General features: G+C 35.6%; 1 protein-coding gene across 48 annotated transcripts in view; it reads right to left on the reverse strand.

Moving 5' to 3' along the window:
* SPRYD7 (SPRY domain containing 7) overlaps window positions 1-17,506 on the reverse strand; it is a 241,640-nt gene that overhangs the window by 169,217 nt on the left and 54,917 nt on the right. For 8 of the 48 annotated variants that reach the window (XR_004958150.1, XR_004958156.1, XR_004958148.1 and 5 more), the window contains exon 1: window positions 10,052-10,776. The gene's annotated coding sequence lies outside the window, so the exon portion shown is untranslated. Of the gene's footprint in view, window positions 1-209; window positions 350-10,051; window positions 11,264-11,517; window positions 11,578-14,081; window positions 14,101-15,608; window positions 15,720-16,170; window positions 16,413-16,585; window positions 16,692-17,506 lie in introns of those variants that run through there. The other 40 variants (XM_036250491.1, XM_036250492.1, XM_036250490.1 and 37 more) reach the window with 29 other exon arrangements.

A 17,506-nucleotide genomic window follows, 5' to 3' on the forward strand; every position in this document is an offset into this window, starting at 1 on the left:
CTGCAAAACCCAAAAATCCGCATATAGCCTAATTTTAAGAATTCTATTATGAATACAAAGCTTAAGGTGGAAAATATAGTTGTGCAATTGTCAGAATTCAAGATGAAATAAGAGAGTAGTGACAAGACAAATGATTTTCACAGTTGTTCTCTCTTTTTAAAAATAAGAAGGATGGCTCAGCCACTGTGGCTCAGAGGATTGAGAGTCACCTCATGGACTGAGAGGTTCTGGTTGGATTCCCAGTCAGGGCAGATGCCCAGGTTGCGGGCTTGATTCCCAGTAGGGGGCATGCATGAGGTAGCCGAGTGATGTTAATCTTACATTGAGGATTCTATCTCTATCTCCTTCTCTAAAAAAATAAATAAAAACATATTTAAAAATAAAAACAATGGGAAGGATGCCATAGCTGGTGGTGTTCGGTGGTTAGAGCACTGGCCCTCACACTGAAAGGTTGTAGGTTCAATTTCACTCAAGGGCACATTACCTGGGTTGCAGGATGACACTGGTTGGGGTTTGTGCAGGGAGTCAGTCAATGAATGTGTCTCTCTCACAGCAATGTGTATGTCTGTCTCTCCCTCCCCTTCCCCCAAAAAATAAATGGAAAAAATATTCTCGGGTGAAGGTTTAAAATAAATGAATAAATAAATAATTAAGTAAATAAATGGAAGGATTAAAAGCTAGCATGCAGACTTCTGGTCAAGATGGCGGCGTAGGTAAATGCAGTATTGCAGTATTGAGTCCTCCCACAACCACATCAAAGTTACAACTAAACTATAGAACAACCATCATTAAAAACTGCCTAAAATCAAACTGAATGGAAGTCCTACAATTACGGAATTAAAGCAGCAGCCATATCCAGACTGGTAGGAGGGGCGGAGGCTTGAGGAGCAGCTGCGAGACGGCTGGTCCCACACCCACGTATGGCGGATAAAAATCAGGATACCTCGGCTGGGAAGGTCCTTCCTGAGGGCTGAGGGGTCCCCGTCCCACACCAGGTGCCCTGCTCAGGGTTCCAGTGCCAGGAAGAGAAGTCCCCATAACATCTGGCTGGAAAAATCAGCAGGAACTGAGGCGCAGGGAGGCTGAGGCGGCTGGAGCCACAGGCAGCTCCTTAAAGGGGCCGCGCACGGTCTTATCGGACTCTCTCCCTCTAAACTTGGAGGGAAGGCACTTCGAGGGGCACCAGAGACATACAGGGAAGAACTGAGCTGTTTGGCACTGGAGCAAGGGCTGGAGAGGGGGCTTTCTCCAGGACAAACCTGCTGTCAGAGGCCTTTGTTCCTTTGTTGAGCCCTTCCCTGGGGCGGCAGACAGTCTCCATATCTGGGACTCCAGCAACCTGGCTCACACTGGTAGCCCCGCCCTGCTGACTCCCTGAGGCCCCGCCCCACCCCGCCCCACCCTGCCCCACCCCGCCCAGCTGTCAGGCCCACCCAAACTGTTGCCACTTGCTTAACCATAGGATTGGCCTGTCTTGGATCCTGCTTCAGGTTTTCCTACATTCTTTCAAACGAGCATCTGGTCTCAGCGAGCCCCATACCTCTCTTTAAGTAATACACAGAAACAAACACAGGGAGGCAGCCAAAATGAGGAGACAGAAAAACAGGTCCCAAATGAAAGAACAGAACAAAACCCCAAGAAAAGAACTAAGCGAAATGGAGATAAGCAACCTAACAGATGCTGAGTTCAAAATACTGCTTATAAGGATACTCAATGAACTCAGTGAGAACCTCAGTGAACTCAGTGAGGACCTCAAGAGCATAAAAAAGGACCAGTCAGAAATGATGGATGATGCACAGTCAGAATTGAAGGAGGCATTAACTGAAATAAAGAATAATTTACACAGCTTCAATAATAGAGTACATAAATCCAAGAAGCAAACCATCGATTTGGAATATAAGGAAGAAAAAAACGCCCAATCAGAACAGCAAAAAGAAAAAAGAATCCAAAAAAATGAGGACAGTGTAAGGAGCCTCTGGGAAAACTTCAAGCGTGCCAGCATTCGCATCCTGGGGGTGCCAGAAGGAGAAGAGCGAGAACAAGAAATCGAAAACCTGTTTGAAACAATAATGGCAGAAAACTTTCCTAACTTGGTGAAGGAAACAGACATACAAGTCCAGGAAGCACAGAGTCCCAAACAAGAGGAACCCCAAGAGGCCCACACCAAGACACATCATCATCAAAATGCAAAAGGTTCAAGACAAAGAGAATCTTAAAAGCAGCAAGAGAAAGGCAGCTAGTTACCTACAAGGGAGTTCCCACAACGCTGTCAGCTGATTTCTCAAAAGAAACTGCAGGGCAGAAGGGAGTGGCAAGAAATATTCAGAGTGATGAAAACCAAGAACCTACAACCAAAATTACTCTATCCTGCAAAGCTGTCATTTAGAATTGATGGTCATATAAAGAGTTCCCCAGACAAGAAAAAGTTAAAGAAGTTCATCACTACCAAACCGTTATTATATGAAATGATGAAGGGTCTTTTTGAAGAAAAAGATAAAATATATGAACAAACAAAATGGCAATGAATACATATCTATCGACAATGGAATCTACAAACAAAATTAACAGGTAGAACAGAAACATTCTCATAGATACAGAGAACATTTTGTTAGTTGCCAGTTGGGAGGGGGGTTGGGGAAATGGGTGAAAAAGGTGAAGGGATTAAGAAGTACAAATTCATTGCTAGACTGACAAACCTCAAAGGGAAAGGGGTTGGGGGGTGGTGGGAAGAGATAAACCAAAGAACTTATATGCATAACCAATGGACACAGACAGTAGTGTGGGAAAAGGCGGGAGGGGGGGCAGAAGTGGGTCAATGGGGGAAAAATGTGGAACATCTGTAATACATTCTACATTCAACAATAAAGATTTAAAAAACAAAAAAAGCTAGGATGCAAAACATTACATCTTATTTAAAAATTTTTTATTTTATTTTTAAAGATATCTTGAAAACTTGGTTAAAGGTCTGATTTCTATGGGATAAACTGTAAGTTGTAGTTCTTAACAGTTAAGCACTTATTACAGGTCATAGAATAGACAGAATAGACCCAATCCATGCTCTTAATGAAACACTCATTCCAATTGTACATCTTATTGCAGAATATCTTCACCAAAAAAAGGACAGCACATTGCTTCATTAATTTGTAAAAAATCAACATTTTAAATCCACAGAAAAACCAAGAGAATAGCAAAATGAATCTCCACATCCTAGCTCTCCAATCCAATTGTATTTAATTCTAATATTCTGCCATGCTTAGTTTAATTTTTTTTTTTTTTAATAAGAAAGACTAGGCTGGCTGGTGTGGTTCAGTGGATTGAGGACCATCCCATTGACTGAGAGGTCCTGGTTCAATTACCTGTTAGGGCACCTGCCTAAATTGTGGGATTGATCCCCAGTAGGGGGTGTGCAGGATGCAGCTGATAGATGTATCTCTCACACTGACCCCCTTCCTCTCTTAAAAAAATAATCAATGAAAATATATATACAAAAAATAAAAAATAAGAAAGACTACATATATAGTTGACTCCCTTTTGTTCCACATCCTGGTCCCATTCTCCTCTCTCCTGAGAAACAATCACAATAGTGAATTTATTTATTTTCTATGTATGCTTTTATATGACAACTATAAATTCAAGTATTTGAAACAACATATATCATTGCATTCAAGCTTTATATGATTATCATATCATATATATTTTATATAAATGTTACATTGTACATAACCATTTGCAACTTATTTCTGTCATTCATCGTGACAATATACACAGCTCTCACTTAGATAGCAGTATAACAGAGTTCATCACATGATTATGTCACAATTTGTCATTCTCCTGTTAATATTTACATTGCTCTCGACTTTTTTTCTTATATTAAAAGTAAAAGTAAACAAGATTTTTTTCACACATCTTAGTTTATCTAGGACAGCTAGGAAAGGAATTGTTGGGTTCAAGCCTACATATCTTCAACTTGCCTAGAGTTTTGTCAAATGCTCCCACAAGCAATATAATAAAAGTTCCTCTTTCTATATTTTCTCCAATATTTAAAACTACATTTAAGAAAAACAGCTACTATGTAGATAAAATTTTTAAAATTATTAAGTGATGAATTCATCAACTGTAGGTATACTAACTGTTTCAAAGAAATAGAGTAGACCAAAATTTGGCTCAAGGTACTTGCCCAAAAATTAAGCTTACATAATATTTTCCTCATGTGACTGAAGAAATACCAAGACTTGGTCTAGAACTACTGTGGTAGAAATGACAAGATTCATAATTAGTTACTGAGCTTAGATACACAATGACCAAATAGGAAAGGAAAAAAAAAAGCAGAAAATCTAAATGGTTTATTGGTGTGAAAAATCCTACCTCATTTCATTTTAGGCAGTGTTTCTCACATGTAGTGCTTTTAAAAACAAAAATCACAGCTTTAAAAAAACACAAATTCCCGAGCCCCAGCTCTAGATTCTACTTTTGCAGGTCTGGAAAATGTTTTATTCTAGGTTATTTTGGTACAGGTAGTCCACAGACACTCGACACAGTTATTAGTAGTAAAAACAAGGTGTGCTCAATATAAAGGATTACGGCCCTGGCCGGTTTGGCTCAGCGGTTGGAGCATCGGCATGCGGTACAAAAAGACCCAGGTTCGGTTCCCGCTAAGGGTACGTACCTCGGTTGCAGTTTGTCCCCAGACTTGGTTGGTCGTGCGGGTGGCAGCCACTCGATGTGTCTGACCCTTTACATTGATGTTCTCTCTCTCTTCCTCGCTCTCCCTCCCGCTCTATCTGAACAAAAAATGGAAAAATGTCCTCGGGTGAGGATAAAAAAAATAAATAAATAAAAATAAGGGATTATGTATAAAAAAAATAAATAAATAAAAATAAGGGATTATGTAACTCACTTTTTGGTTAAGAGTCATTTAACATTAATTACTGTCATCTGTTAAATTATATCAAACATATTAAAGAAAACACTTCAGTATTAGAAAAAAGTAATCTCAATTATGGTTGAATATGTTTAACTTGAATATGTTTGACTTCACAATGTTAAACCGGGTTGTGGTCTCATTTATCATTTCAGATAACCAAGCACATACTACAACAAAACCTTTTTTGATAATATTAGCAGGGAATTAATATTCTTAGTTTACTGTAACTGGTAAGGGAAAACATTAAGAGTAGGAGTGATTAGTTGTGATTTTAATTAAGACAATGAGAGAAAAACTATGGTTACCTTTTTAAAGAAAAACTATTGTAAATGTTAGATTTTAAATTAAGACATTAGGCTCATGTGCTAAAATAAAATGTCACTTATAGTTCCCAGCAAGAATGCTACAAATGAAATCAGAACTTTAATAGAAATCCAATATTCACTTCCCTGTAATTATAACCTACTGGAATTATTTAAATAGAAGAGGAGAAAAATGTACAGATATTTGGGTGATGCAAATCTATAAATTCAGATTGTAAAAATGAAGAACATTCTTCTATACTATTTGAAATTACAAGGTCCTATCTCCAAAAGATTTAGAATAATCTGAATTTTCCAGATATAAAACATTATCTTAACATGAGAAAAAGTAGCGGGTTTCCATCTGCAGCATGCTTTGTATTTAGTTATATACAATACTAAGTAGTATAGAGTGGAGTTCTTTTTAGTCATAGTGAAATCAACAATAAGTTGGCCTTGTTTAGACTGGGCTACATAAAATGAAAATAATAGGGGTTCGGAATATGGCCCCAAAATAAAAGAAACATTCCTATGTGACCACTGTCAACTTTTCTTTCCTCAATATTACCTAACTTGTGTTATTAGCAACTAATTATTAATTTTTCCAGTTTACCAGCTTAAAAGTGAAAAACTTGAAACACCACACATACTTCGAGAAGCAAGGCGGGTTTCCATTCAGAGGAAATTAACTGAATAAAAATTACATTAAATAAAACCAGAGTAAATAGTAAAAAATGACTAAAAACTATAAGTATCTACTGTTCATTTTATGTTCCTTTGGGAAGATATTCTTTTGCCAAAGAATGTATTCATTATACTATATATGGGTTACACTGACAGTTTGGCCCTTCCCACTTAGTCTGTTAAAACTGGGGGTGCAGGCTCCTTCCACCACCATTATTGCATATTTGATTCTATTATGTATAACAGCTGAGTAGTAGCAGCAATCTCCCAGCCCCTGTTCCCAGCTGTAAGGGACAAGTACAAGGGCTGTGGTGACACCTCTTTATTCACTGTTGCTGCTGCTGAAGCAGCAAACTGAGAAAAATATATACAACTAATAAGAAAAAAATGATTTAGCCCAACCTACCTAGTAGGTCTGCTTACATCATTATACAATACACTTATTTAGAAGAAATTTTTCTTTAAAAAGAGAGATGGGAAGAGGAGAAAAAAAGACAAAATTGGTGTTTTGATTAGAAAGGGAACCTATAATATATCTAAGGAAATACATTAATGACATATGTAATGACCTGCAACTCCTAGTTTAGATTTAACTGCTCAATTATAAAAACTCTCAGACTGTTTTATCCAGGATCAGGGTAAATTCATAAAGAATATTTTTCCTAGCTAGTCTCCTGGAGAATATGAAAGTATCTAAACTTTAATGAAGAAATGAAATTTCATTTTGCTTATAAAAATCTCCAGCCTCCCAGGTTCCACATATCTAATCATCACCATATGTTTGACATTAGATATTATTAACAAAGAAATAAGATTTTTTAGCCCATAAGTTTTTACAAAAATTCCAACAATTAAAAAATTTCTACATGCAAATTACCTACTTTAAATGTGTAATACAAAGCTAAAAACTTAGTACATAATATCAAATGATAAACAATAGAAATAAATGGTTTTGTCAAACGACATTTCAATTTAAATGTGATGCTATTTATGAACTTAAATATTTACATTTAAATGCAATTCTTATCTTTTAACACCTAGGAAAATTTTTTATTCTGAAAAATATTTTAAAAGTCAGAAAAATCAGGAACCCTATACATTTTTTTTATAAATGCTAGAATTGGCTGATAAATTTTTAAAAATATTTGGTCAAAAAAGCTAGGTTTGAGATTTCTTAAAATAAAAGTATAAAATTCAATAATACTTAAAATTTAGATCATAATATTTTGTAAAAACACCTCAATCTTTTATTTTCCTCCCAACTGAAAAAGTAATTTTTCTGCTTAGCAGCTCAACAGGAAATAAATAGTACTAATAGTAAAAATAAAAAACAATCCTGAGGGTCACAGAATAAATTAATAAACTATTAACCAGTAGATTAATCAGTATCTACAGGTACATTTGAAACATGTTGCATGTTTCTGTTCCAAGTGATCCTAACCATTAAAACAGGAAAGTAAAACTACGCCAAATTATATGTTAATAAAATATCAGAAGTGTGGTTTTGTGTTGCTGAGAACTTAAATTCTATTTCAAAATAATATTAATACAAAATTTAAATCCTCACATTAAATACTGCCTTTTAAAAATGCTTATCAGAAAATATAATTCTGATGCATTAGGTCTTATTTAAAAAATAGAAATATATTAATGATGTATTTGTTAGTCAAGAAAAAAACACAAAATATACACATGTACAAAACTGCTTCAAATAAACATTTAAAAAATTTTTATTAAGAAAGATAATTGTGTGTACTCTTTAACAAATCCTCAGCAACACTATAAAACCTCTATTACAGAAAGCTGTTACAATTGACAAATTGCTTAAAATATAAGTTGTCCTTATAAGTTAGCATTATACATCAATGACAATAGTGAATGATTTCAGGTCTCTTCATGCACAGATATGTTAAACTACCTCTATTCTAGTTTATCCAAATAGTCTCCTCCTAAGGATAACTATTTCGATAAAATAGGAACACTGATAGTATAACTGTATTTTAGAAACAAGACTTTTTCTTTAAAATGAATGTTAAACTCTAAAAGTGCATTGAACAAAAAATAGATACTGCACAAATAAAATATAGCTTTATTGTTATAAATAACAATAAATCTTCTCCCCAAATTCTGACATAACATCAAGGCTTACTTAGGTATAGATAAGCAGGTTTGCAAATGTACAACAGCCAAAATCCTTACAAAATGTCTTTTTTAGGGGTAGTTAAAAGATAGCAAATCACACTTTGCAGTAAAAGACCTTAGTAACTTGTCTCCTAAAATAACACATACTACAAATTAGGTTAAAGTTTCTCACCCTTTATAAGAACTGACCAACTACAAGAAAAATGTTAATATCTGCATGATTCCTTTAGATGTTAAATTATTTACTAAGCTCAAAATCTGGGAATTTATAAGCCAGGATACAGAGAAGACAATTTTATGATGCTAAAAATTTGTTTTCAACAATAAGTTTTGACAATTTGAAAAAACACAAATCATAAATTCTCTAAACTAGAAACTAGTTTGTGGATTTATATCATTATCTACAATATAAATGCAAAAGCTATCTCTACCCATTTAATTCAATAAGGCTGTGTAAAGATACCTGGATTGAAAGCAATAAACTGAACCTGGATTTTTTTTCAGACACTCAGAAACCATCTTTTTTACTTTTTGTTTTAATATTCTCTAGCCTGGAAAACACTGGTTAAGTTAGAGGGGAGGAAATTTTCATTTTCTTCCTATTCAAACCCAGCTGCTTTTTCATAACACTCTCAAAGTTATGAAGGCATTCTAATACCTTTTATCTTGCATTTACCTCAAAAAATCACCTACAGAATAATGACATCAACACCTGAACTTCACCCTTATATTAAACTAATTTCTATTAAAATGTTAAAATTTTATTTAACCTTAACTGTTAACAGATTCATGTTCCTAGATTATCTATCTAATATCTACTAATACAGAATCGTCGACCATTAGTGTTTTAGTATTTTGATATATATCTCAATGTTCAGAAATTCTTAAAAATGAGAATTTTCTTGAAAAATATTTTAACACTATTTAAAGATAAAAGCAGTTCTATGACAATAATTGCACTTTACTCTTAAGACTAAATTAAACTTTTCTTATAAAAACAAACCTTTAAAATTTTCTATACATTAAATATATAAAGTAAATATTTTTAGGTAAAAAATATATTTAAAGAAAAGTTGTAGTATGTTATTATTTTAGTAAACCTCCCTTTATTTAGCAAATAGTTTTTTTTTTTAATTATGGTTCTTTATCATGTGATAATTATTATGCAAAAATTAACCCAGTAAAACCTTGTACTACTGTTCAAGAGGTTCATTTTCATTATACCAGATTACATTTAGAAAACAATCAAGAATTTTATTAGATAAGTAGCTGAAATTTTCAACTAAAATTATACAAATCAAAGTAAATAAATATGCTATAAAAGTGGATGTTATAAAAATTTCTAGAGGAAAAGACAATTAAGTCACTAGGAATTTTGGCATTTTATGATTTATTTTTAAAAAGTTTGCTATTTTCGATATGAACAATTTAAATATTTTACTTGAAGTACCTATGAGTAAGACACTAGTTTCTGCTTAAGAAAGTGGATTTTTCAGTTTCAACCAAATTGCCACTTTTAGTTAGGATACTACTTGGATTACTTTATATGCTCTTAAAATATTCCCATTAATTTACCTAATTTTGTAGGCTCTACCTATCACTAAACCTGTCATACAGCCAAGCATCAAATTCTATTTGATTTAAACCTCCTATTTTATAGGATGAAAAGTCCACTATATAATAATTTTTCATATAACACTATAATGACCTTAAGATGAAAAAAGAAAAATCACTATAAAATCACAGTTATTTTTTAGACTAAATAAATTCAGTTGGAGTTGGACCTAATACACGATGATGAGAATATTAACTATATAAAAAAATCTTGACTTTTAATAAACAAGAGTACTCAACCTTGGCCATGTCACAGGATTTCTGTGTATTAACAAATCTTCACTGATTTTTAGCTCACCTAAAAGTTCTAGCTTTACCAATTACCTAGCCCAATTATACTGCAAAGTTATAAAGTTGTATATGCTTTTAAAATTAATTAGTATACCTTAATCTCCTAACATGTTCCAATGCATTATGCGAGTGCTCAATCAAAGAAGTTAGATTGTTCTCCAGAATTGGCTCTCCTACAGGTCAAAACCTGCAATAAAAATGTCATGTATTATAGCATGAAGACACTCAACAGATTTCCGCCTCCTGCAGTTCCACAGTGGATCCCTGAACACAGAGGTAAGTTCTTCAAAATGACCTCAGTCTTGCCTATGTTATAAAAAACAACAACACTAACTTGAAAATGATGTTAAATGAAATAACTTGATTAGAAACACCTGTGATATGCTTTATCATTTGAAGCCTCTTCAAACAAATCAGATTAATATGTTTCTGCTTTCATTTCTCATTTTCAAATTAGTGTGCGGGGTGTGTGTGTGTGTGTGGTGTGTGTGTGTGTGTAGGTGTTGGAGAACTGGTAAAGCGTTCAAAGTAGTGTGTGTGTGTGTGTGTGTGTGTGTGTAGGTGTTGGAGAACTGGTAAAGCGTTCAAAGTAGTGTGTGTGTGTGTGTGTGTGTGTGTGTAGGTGTTGGAGAACTGGTAAAGCGGACTCATAAGGAAAATACCAGAGATACAGTTTGTGCTTCTAAAACTTGTAAAATCCAGTTTAAAAAAATACTCAAGGGATGGAGAGAAACTTTTAAATTACCCTTTTCTCCCCAAATTAGCAAACTTTTAATGATGACAGAAATTACCATTATTTTAAATTTTTGTCTTTTGCCATACCTAAGTGAACAATACTATTGCTATTTCCAAATATTTAAGACATTACAATTTTAACAAAATTTAGATTTTACTCTTTAAACAAATTAGAATACAAGTAATAAATGGATGAATATTGGGCCAATCTTTTTAAATGTTTCCAAGCAGAGGTGGTGTAACCAATTGTATAGAAATAGCTTTTTAATTTGTTTCACCTCAATCTTAATGATTTAGTAGCAATCAACTATATAAAAATATTAAATTGTTAAAAAAACATAATGCTCTGAGTTTTCCATTTTATTTAAAAATAGCTTAGGAAAAGAAATGAAAACCAAATAAACCTTTACACCTCTGCTGCCAAATATTTGATTCTCTGCCGCCAAATATTTGATTGTTTAATAGCAAAAACCACACACATATAACCCACAAACAACAATCGAGTACCATAATATTTTTAAAAATTAATATCATTTCTAGTCTTCCTCAGAGATACTGACAAAGTTTTCTATATTTGAGCACTCTAAAAATTAAGGTAGCTTAACTTTAAAAATCACAGAAGGAAAACAGTAGATAACAATGTGCACTGCATGCCAACTGTTAAGTTTTTAGATAGGAAAACAAAACATATTAGATAATAAACAAAGGCAGTTCAAATACAAGACCAAAGTTAAAGCAAGTGATTAAAAAAAGATGATGTAAAAAATCCATGAAATAGTAAAACTCAAATCTCAAATCTATTACAAAATAGTTTATTATTTATACTTAGAACACAGACGTCTTTCCAGTGCAAAAAGATTCTAAAGTTAAACAGGATTAAACAGAAATATATTAAACTTCTCATAACTTGATAAGTATTTAGAATAAAATTCCTATGTATTTAATATGAATTCTAATACATGCAACTTATTTTTCTAAAAGGAAAACTTTTTAAAGCATCTCTAAGACAATCAAGGGGGAAAAAAAGCAAAAGGAAATCATTTCCCCATCAGAAAACAATATTTATAGGAAGGCTTTACAGTCATTTGTATATGCAAATAATCAGACAAATATATAAACATGTTAGTGTGACATACTAAAATTGATGTTGCTCTTATAATATTAAGACAATCAACTTTCAATCTCTAACAGTCACTTGTAAAAAAATGCAAAACAGCTTAATCTCATTTTCGACACTTATTTCAAAGAAAGTGGTAACAGTGGTAGTTTATTATTGATTTCCTTTGGTCTTAACAGAGGGGCTACCAAATTTCAGCAAGTCATAGTTTAAGTTCTAATTACATGCCCAAATTTGTAGCCTGGCACACAATGTTTCTAGGCTTGCTAAATAATAATAAAAAAAGAATAAAACTGCATGTACACTTATATACAGTGTACATATATAACAGTTCTTTCTAAAATGTGCTTTCTAGTTATAATCATAATAATCTGTTTTAAAAAAGGGTTAAAAAGAAATCAAGGTAGGGATAATTAAGCTTCATTTAACAAAAGAAATGAGTCAATTTTAGGCCAATAATTTTTTAAAAGAAGAGACAAATTTTTGTAGAATAAAATTTCAAAATAGCGCATAAATTTATATTCTGATTTTTTTAATTGGAGAAAGTTTATGTATCATGTAGAATACCTAATACAATCTTATGGTTATTTTTTTTTCTTTTTGTAAACCCAATCAACTGATCAGTATTTCTGGACTAAAGTATTTTGTTACATTCTGAACTGTTACAACAAACCAATAAATAAATAAACAGAAATAAAAATATATGTTAAGTCTCCACAAAACACAAGAATGTAGTATACAAAAAGTGATGATACAAGGAATCGAGAATATAAAAGTTACTTTGAAATTTTCATATTTAGCTCATGTGGTTCATGATAAACATGAAAAGTGACATTAATCTGATTAGAAAAAATACAGTGCTACATACAAATACCTGAGGCTACATTTTGTAAATGTACAACAGACAGTTAACAGCATTAAAACAAAATCTAAAAGTGCACTTTTATTTGAATTTTTAAAAATAGTGAGAAGGATAAAAATGGAAATCAAGGCTACCAGGAAGACTGATGATGCCTTACCTTCTAGTTCCCTCTCCCCTCCAATATATTAACATAGATTTAAAAATTAGTTGAGTTACTGTAGCAACACCTTACCCCACCATGTTTTCCTGTGGCATTATAACTTTTTTAGCCTTTACAGTACAAAAAATAAATTAGAATTATATACATAATAACAATGCATCTGTTGGAACTCATACCTATATGCCTGCAAATCTAAAACCAAAATCTTTCTCTTATCTACCATTACATAAAAGGGAAATTATTTTGAATGCTGTGGATTTTATTTAGATGCTAGTGTGTTCTCAAGCTTTAAGTGTAGTGCTTTAAATAAAGGAACCCTTCACTTTTTTTTTTTTTTTTTTAATGGCTTATTAAGCAAAACAATCCTTCACCCATCAGTCCCAAAACAAACAAATAAAAACCATAAACCATAGCACTAAAAAAGTATGGTTAAATTTAACCAGCCTGGTGGAATTTAAAAGCCTCCTCCACCCTCAAACTCTCCAAGTCACATAATAATTTGAGTTAAAATTAAAACATAAAAAACAATAAAACAAAAAGCAAACAAACAAACATACAAAAAAACCCCAGCAACCCACTAGTTTTGGTATCATAGGTAAAATTACATTAAAAATAGAAAAGAGGTTTCCTAAAATTTTATTAAGTCAAATTTAATAAAGGATAATTAGTATTTTCTATGAAATTTTCATGAGATGACTGAAAATAAAACAGCTTTGAAAAAAGGTAACGGACAAAGATTCTGAAATTGCAACTCTTGTTATGAAGGCAATATAAAATAGTATGATTATTATAAACTCAGTTATTCCACTTATTAATATAAATTATATTTACAGCCCTGCAGAGATTTATAAAAGTCATAGTATCTTTTCATTAGAAAATTTCCTAACAATGCATATTTGACCTAATGTGAGAATACAAAGTCTAAGTTTCAAAATTTCAGCTACTATTCATAAAAGGATAAAAATTTCTATTAAATTTAAAACAACTTTAAAAAGGATCAACAGCTATCTTGTGTATCAGTGAGTTCCCCGATTTTCTTTGAAAACTAACCCCGACTTTTATCAAGATACAATTAAATGGAATGACAAGCTTGATAACAAATATATTGATGGCTGTCTCAAGCGTTAAAGAAAAATCAACTTAAAACCAACCACATATAACACACCATACCTACTGTTGTATGCAATATTTTCTTCACAATAAATTTATCAAAGGAATGAAATCATATATACGCACCTGTGCGTACTTACCTGTTGTACTGTGTAAATTAAGCAACATACATTTCTTGTAAATAAAGTTTTAAGCACAGTGAAATGGCTGAATTAGTAAAACATGTATTTTAAAGATGTGAAAAGTTTAAAAAATACATCCAATTTTTGTAAAAAAAAAAGTGGAAAAGCTTTCTCAACATTATTTTTTTTATCAAAATAAAAATAACACTTCTCTCGCAATCTGCATCTAATAAGTACATGTAGTTTATGATGATAGATTTCTGTCAAAGAACAAAAAAATCTAAATGTTTCATTCAGTTTTTAACCAATAGAGAACAAGGGCAAATATATAAAAGTCTTGTAATTTCTACCAGCAGAATTACTATTTTGCAAAAATTGCCTTCTCAATATTACTTTTAATATACATTTCAGAACCACTCTAAATTCTTTTATGGAAATAAATATTAAACACCTGCTTTTTTTAATTCCCCGTATTAACGTTTTGTAATTATTTCCGTGGTTCTCTAAAAATATAATTTTTCGTTAAGTCGAGAATTATAATCTAGTGTTTAAACATTCACTGCCCCCCCCCCACCCCAGTCCGCTTTCTTCCAGCCAATCAGGGGATAACAAGTCCAGTGTTTTGGGAGCTCCGTTAGACACAATTTGAAAAACATCACATTGCGTTCTCCTATTCTCTTCGGGAGAAGATTCTAAGTGAGGGCGGGTCCCTCAGTCTTAACAGAAATAAGAAATCAATCGTTACATCAATTCGGGGGGGAAGGAGGGACGACTCTACGCAGGCGGCCCTGAAGAGTGTGCGACTGCGGTTCCCCTGAAGCGTTATTCCTCTTTTCGAACAATTGAATAGCTGTTGCAAAAACCATCTCCTGCGTATTCGCAACTCAGAGCCGTCCGCCCCACGCGCAAAACATCACGCCTGCAAAGGGTTAACCTAGAGGCGCCTTCACCGCAGAAAAGGATTCCAGATCCAATATATTTACAAAGGTCATTATCTATAAAGTATTACTTAAAGCCGTCACTGGCTCAAATCATTCGAGCTGTCGAATGAGAATTGGTAGAAACTGGGAGCTTAAAAAAAAAAAAGCTAATCGCTAAAGGGAAAGACAAATAACATCCTTCCCTCCGCCTCAGAGGCAAGAGAGTTCCTAAGGAAAGGTGGGGGTTGCAAAATTGTCCGGATTAAGACTTTCGGGAGGAAAACATCAATACTGTTTCACAGAGTGCTTTTTTCCTCGAGACAAGTTTCAAAGACTGGAGAAGAAAAAAGTCTTCTAAGAAGAGTGCAACTTGAAGGAAATCGCAAGCTCAAAGCCCCATCTTTTATCTCCCCCAAGAGCCCCCTCCCCCAAGAAAGGACAAACCCGGGAGAGCAAATGACAAAAATCCCAAGCAAAAAGCGAAAGTCCAGCATCTTTCCGAGGAGCCCGCTAAAAAGTCCAAAACCTACCCCCGCCCCATCTGGCCCAAATTGTTGAGGCGGTGAGTGCTGCCCCTGCCCCGACAGAGGCGCTCCGAACCGGAGGGCGGCATCGCGAAACTCACATTCCTAGGGCACCTCACATTTCGGCGTCAAAGACGACAGTATACTGGGCTGGGTCCCGCACGACCGACGGGAGGCACCCGCTACTTCGGGTCCTCAATTTTCCGCCGACCTTAACTTTCTTGTCACGAGAAGACCGCCGTCAGCAGGCCAGGAAAACTGCGATAAAGGACGGCTCGGTTCCGCAACGGGGGAGGAGGCGCCCGTCCCCCTCCTCCTGTCAAGGAGCCGCGGCCTGCAGAGCCCCGCCGCGCCCCGTCCCGTCCCGGTCCTCGGGGGTCCTGCTGACAGATCCGCTGGGCGGCGGCTGCTCAGCCGCAGCCCGTCCGCGTCCCGCTCAAACTGCAACTCCCCTCCCCCCACACCCCGTCTCTCCGCGCTCCCGCCACATTCCGCCCGCCACCGCCCACTCGCAGACACCCAGTTACCCCCAACCCTATCTCCTCGCATTTTCGCGATTAAAATGAGGGCGGACTCAGTGCCCACTCCCTGTACCCCCCCCACCGCCTGCCGGTCCCCCCACTGCCACCTCCCGAGTCCCGCTCTGCTACTTCAGTCTCTTACCGATTGCGCCAACCCTGGCCAAGCTCCGCGAACTGCCCTTTGCTCGATGTAATTTTTGCCGATTTTTTTAGTGATTTTTTTGGTGGAGTCCTAGTGGCGAAATACTCTCGGACAGGTTATCCCATTTCTCCCGCTAGATTGATGGGATCAGGCATCACTCGAAAATGGCGCCGAAAGCGCTGGGGCTCCTCATTCAAATTCGTTAGAGCCAACCCCGCCGCCCCGGGGCATGCCGGGAACGCGGGCTGCCTTCACAGCTGTCAATACCGCCTCCAACCCCCTCTTCTCTGGCTTTCCCGACAATTATGCGCACGCGCCGGCCCCTCCCCCCACCCCCCCCTTCCCCGCGCCTTGCACATGCGCAAAAATTTCTCTGTTCGCCGCTCTCCCATCGCTTCCTTGGTGGCAGTCCTACCTCTTTTCCGTGCGCGTGCGTGCAGGTCCTTCTTTAAGAGGGATGGTGGGGGACTGTGGGCCTGAAGTTCCACAGACGATATATCAGTCGATAGGCATTTAGTATACTGTTCGAGGAAAACAGATAAGGGTGCAGTTTAAGCGAAAAGAAAAACGTCTTATTGCCAGTGTCTAAACCAACAACGGAATGTGTGTCTCCGAGACCATTTATAGTACATGTGTACTTAAAACAGCCCTGCCTGTGTGCAGAGCTCTTGCTGTTTGTCAACGCTTTGCAGGAGCTATCGCACGTAAGCCTCAGAACAACTTATGAGGTAGGTACTATTATTCTCAGTTTGCCGACAGGAAACCAAAGCTCAGAGACTTTAAGTAATTTGCCCAAAGGAGCACAGGCAGCGAACATGTGGATGAATCCACATCTGTCATATTATGCAGACTGAGGAATTCTCCTTGCTCTGCGATCCAACCTGAGCACACAGGGGAGGCGTGGTTTCCCCTGCGCAACAACTGTGTGTGTGTGCGCGCGCGCGCGCCTGAAGTTTAGGAGTACAGTACTTAAATTGCGAAGATGTCCATCGAATCCAGTTTCTCTTAACATCCTACTTGTCCTTAAGCATTCCTTCGGTTTGGGAGAGGTGACTGGATGAATGGGCAGTCTTTAGGTGTTACGAAGGGTGATTAAATATAACGGACGTGTTCAGTGAACTGAATCTAGGAAAGATGGGCTTCCACAGTTGTGCGACATATTGATAAAGTAATTAATACCAAATTACCACTTATTGTCTGTGATAGGTACGGTGCTAAATTATTTATGGATTGATCCTGTTTATAACTCACAACAGCGCTAAGAAGTAGGTATTATCCTCATTTTACACATGAGATCCGAGACCCAGATCAAGAAACTTGCCCCAAAGCCTTACAA

This window comes from Molossus molossus, unplaced genomic scaffold (genome assembly GCF_014108415.1).
Source record: "Molossus molossus isolate mMolMol1 unplaced genomic scaffold, mMolMol1.p scaffold_m16_p_9, whole genome shotgun sequence".
Lineage (NCBI taxonomy): Eukaryota > Metazoa > Chordata > Mammalia > Chiroptera > Molossidae > Molossus > Molossus molossus.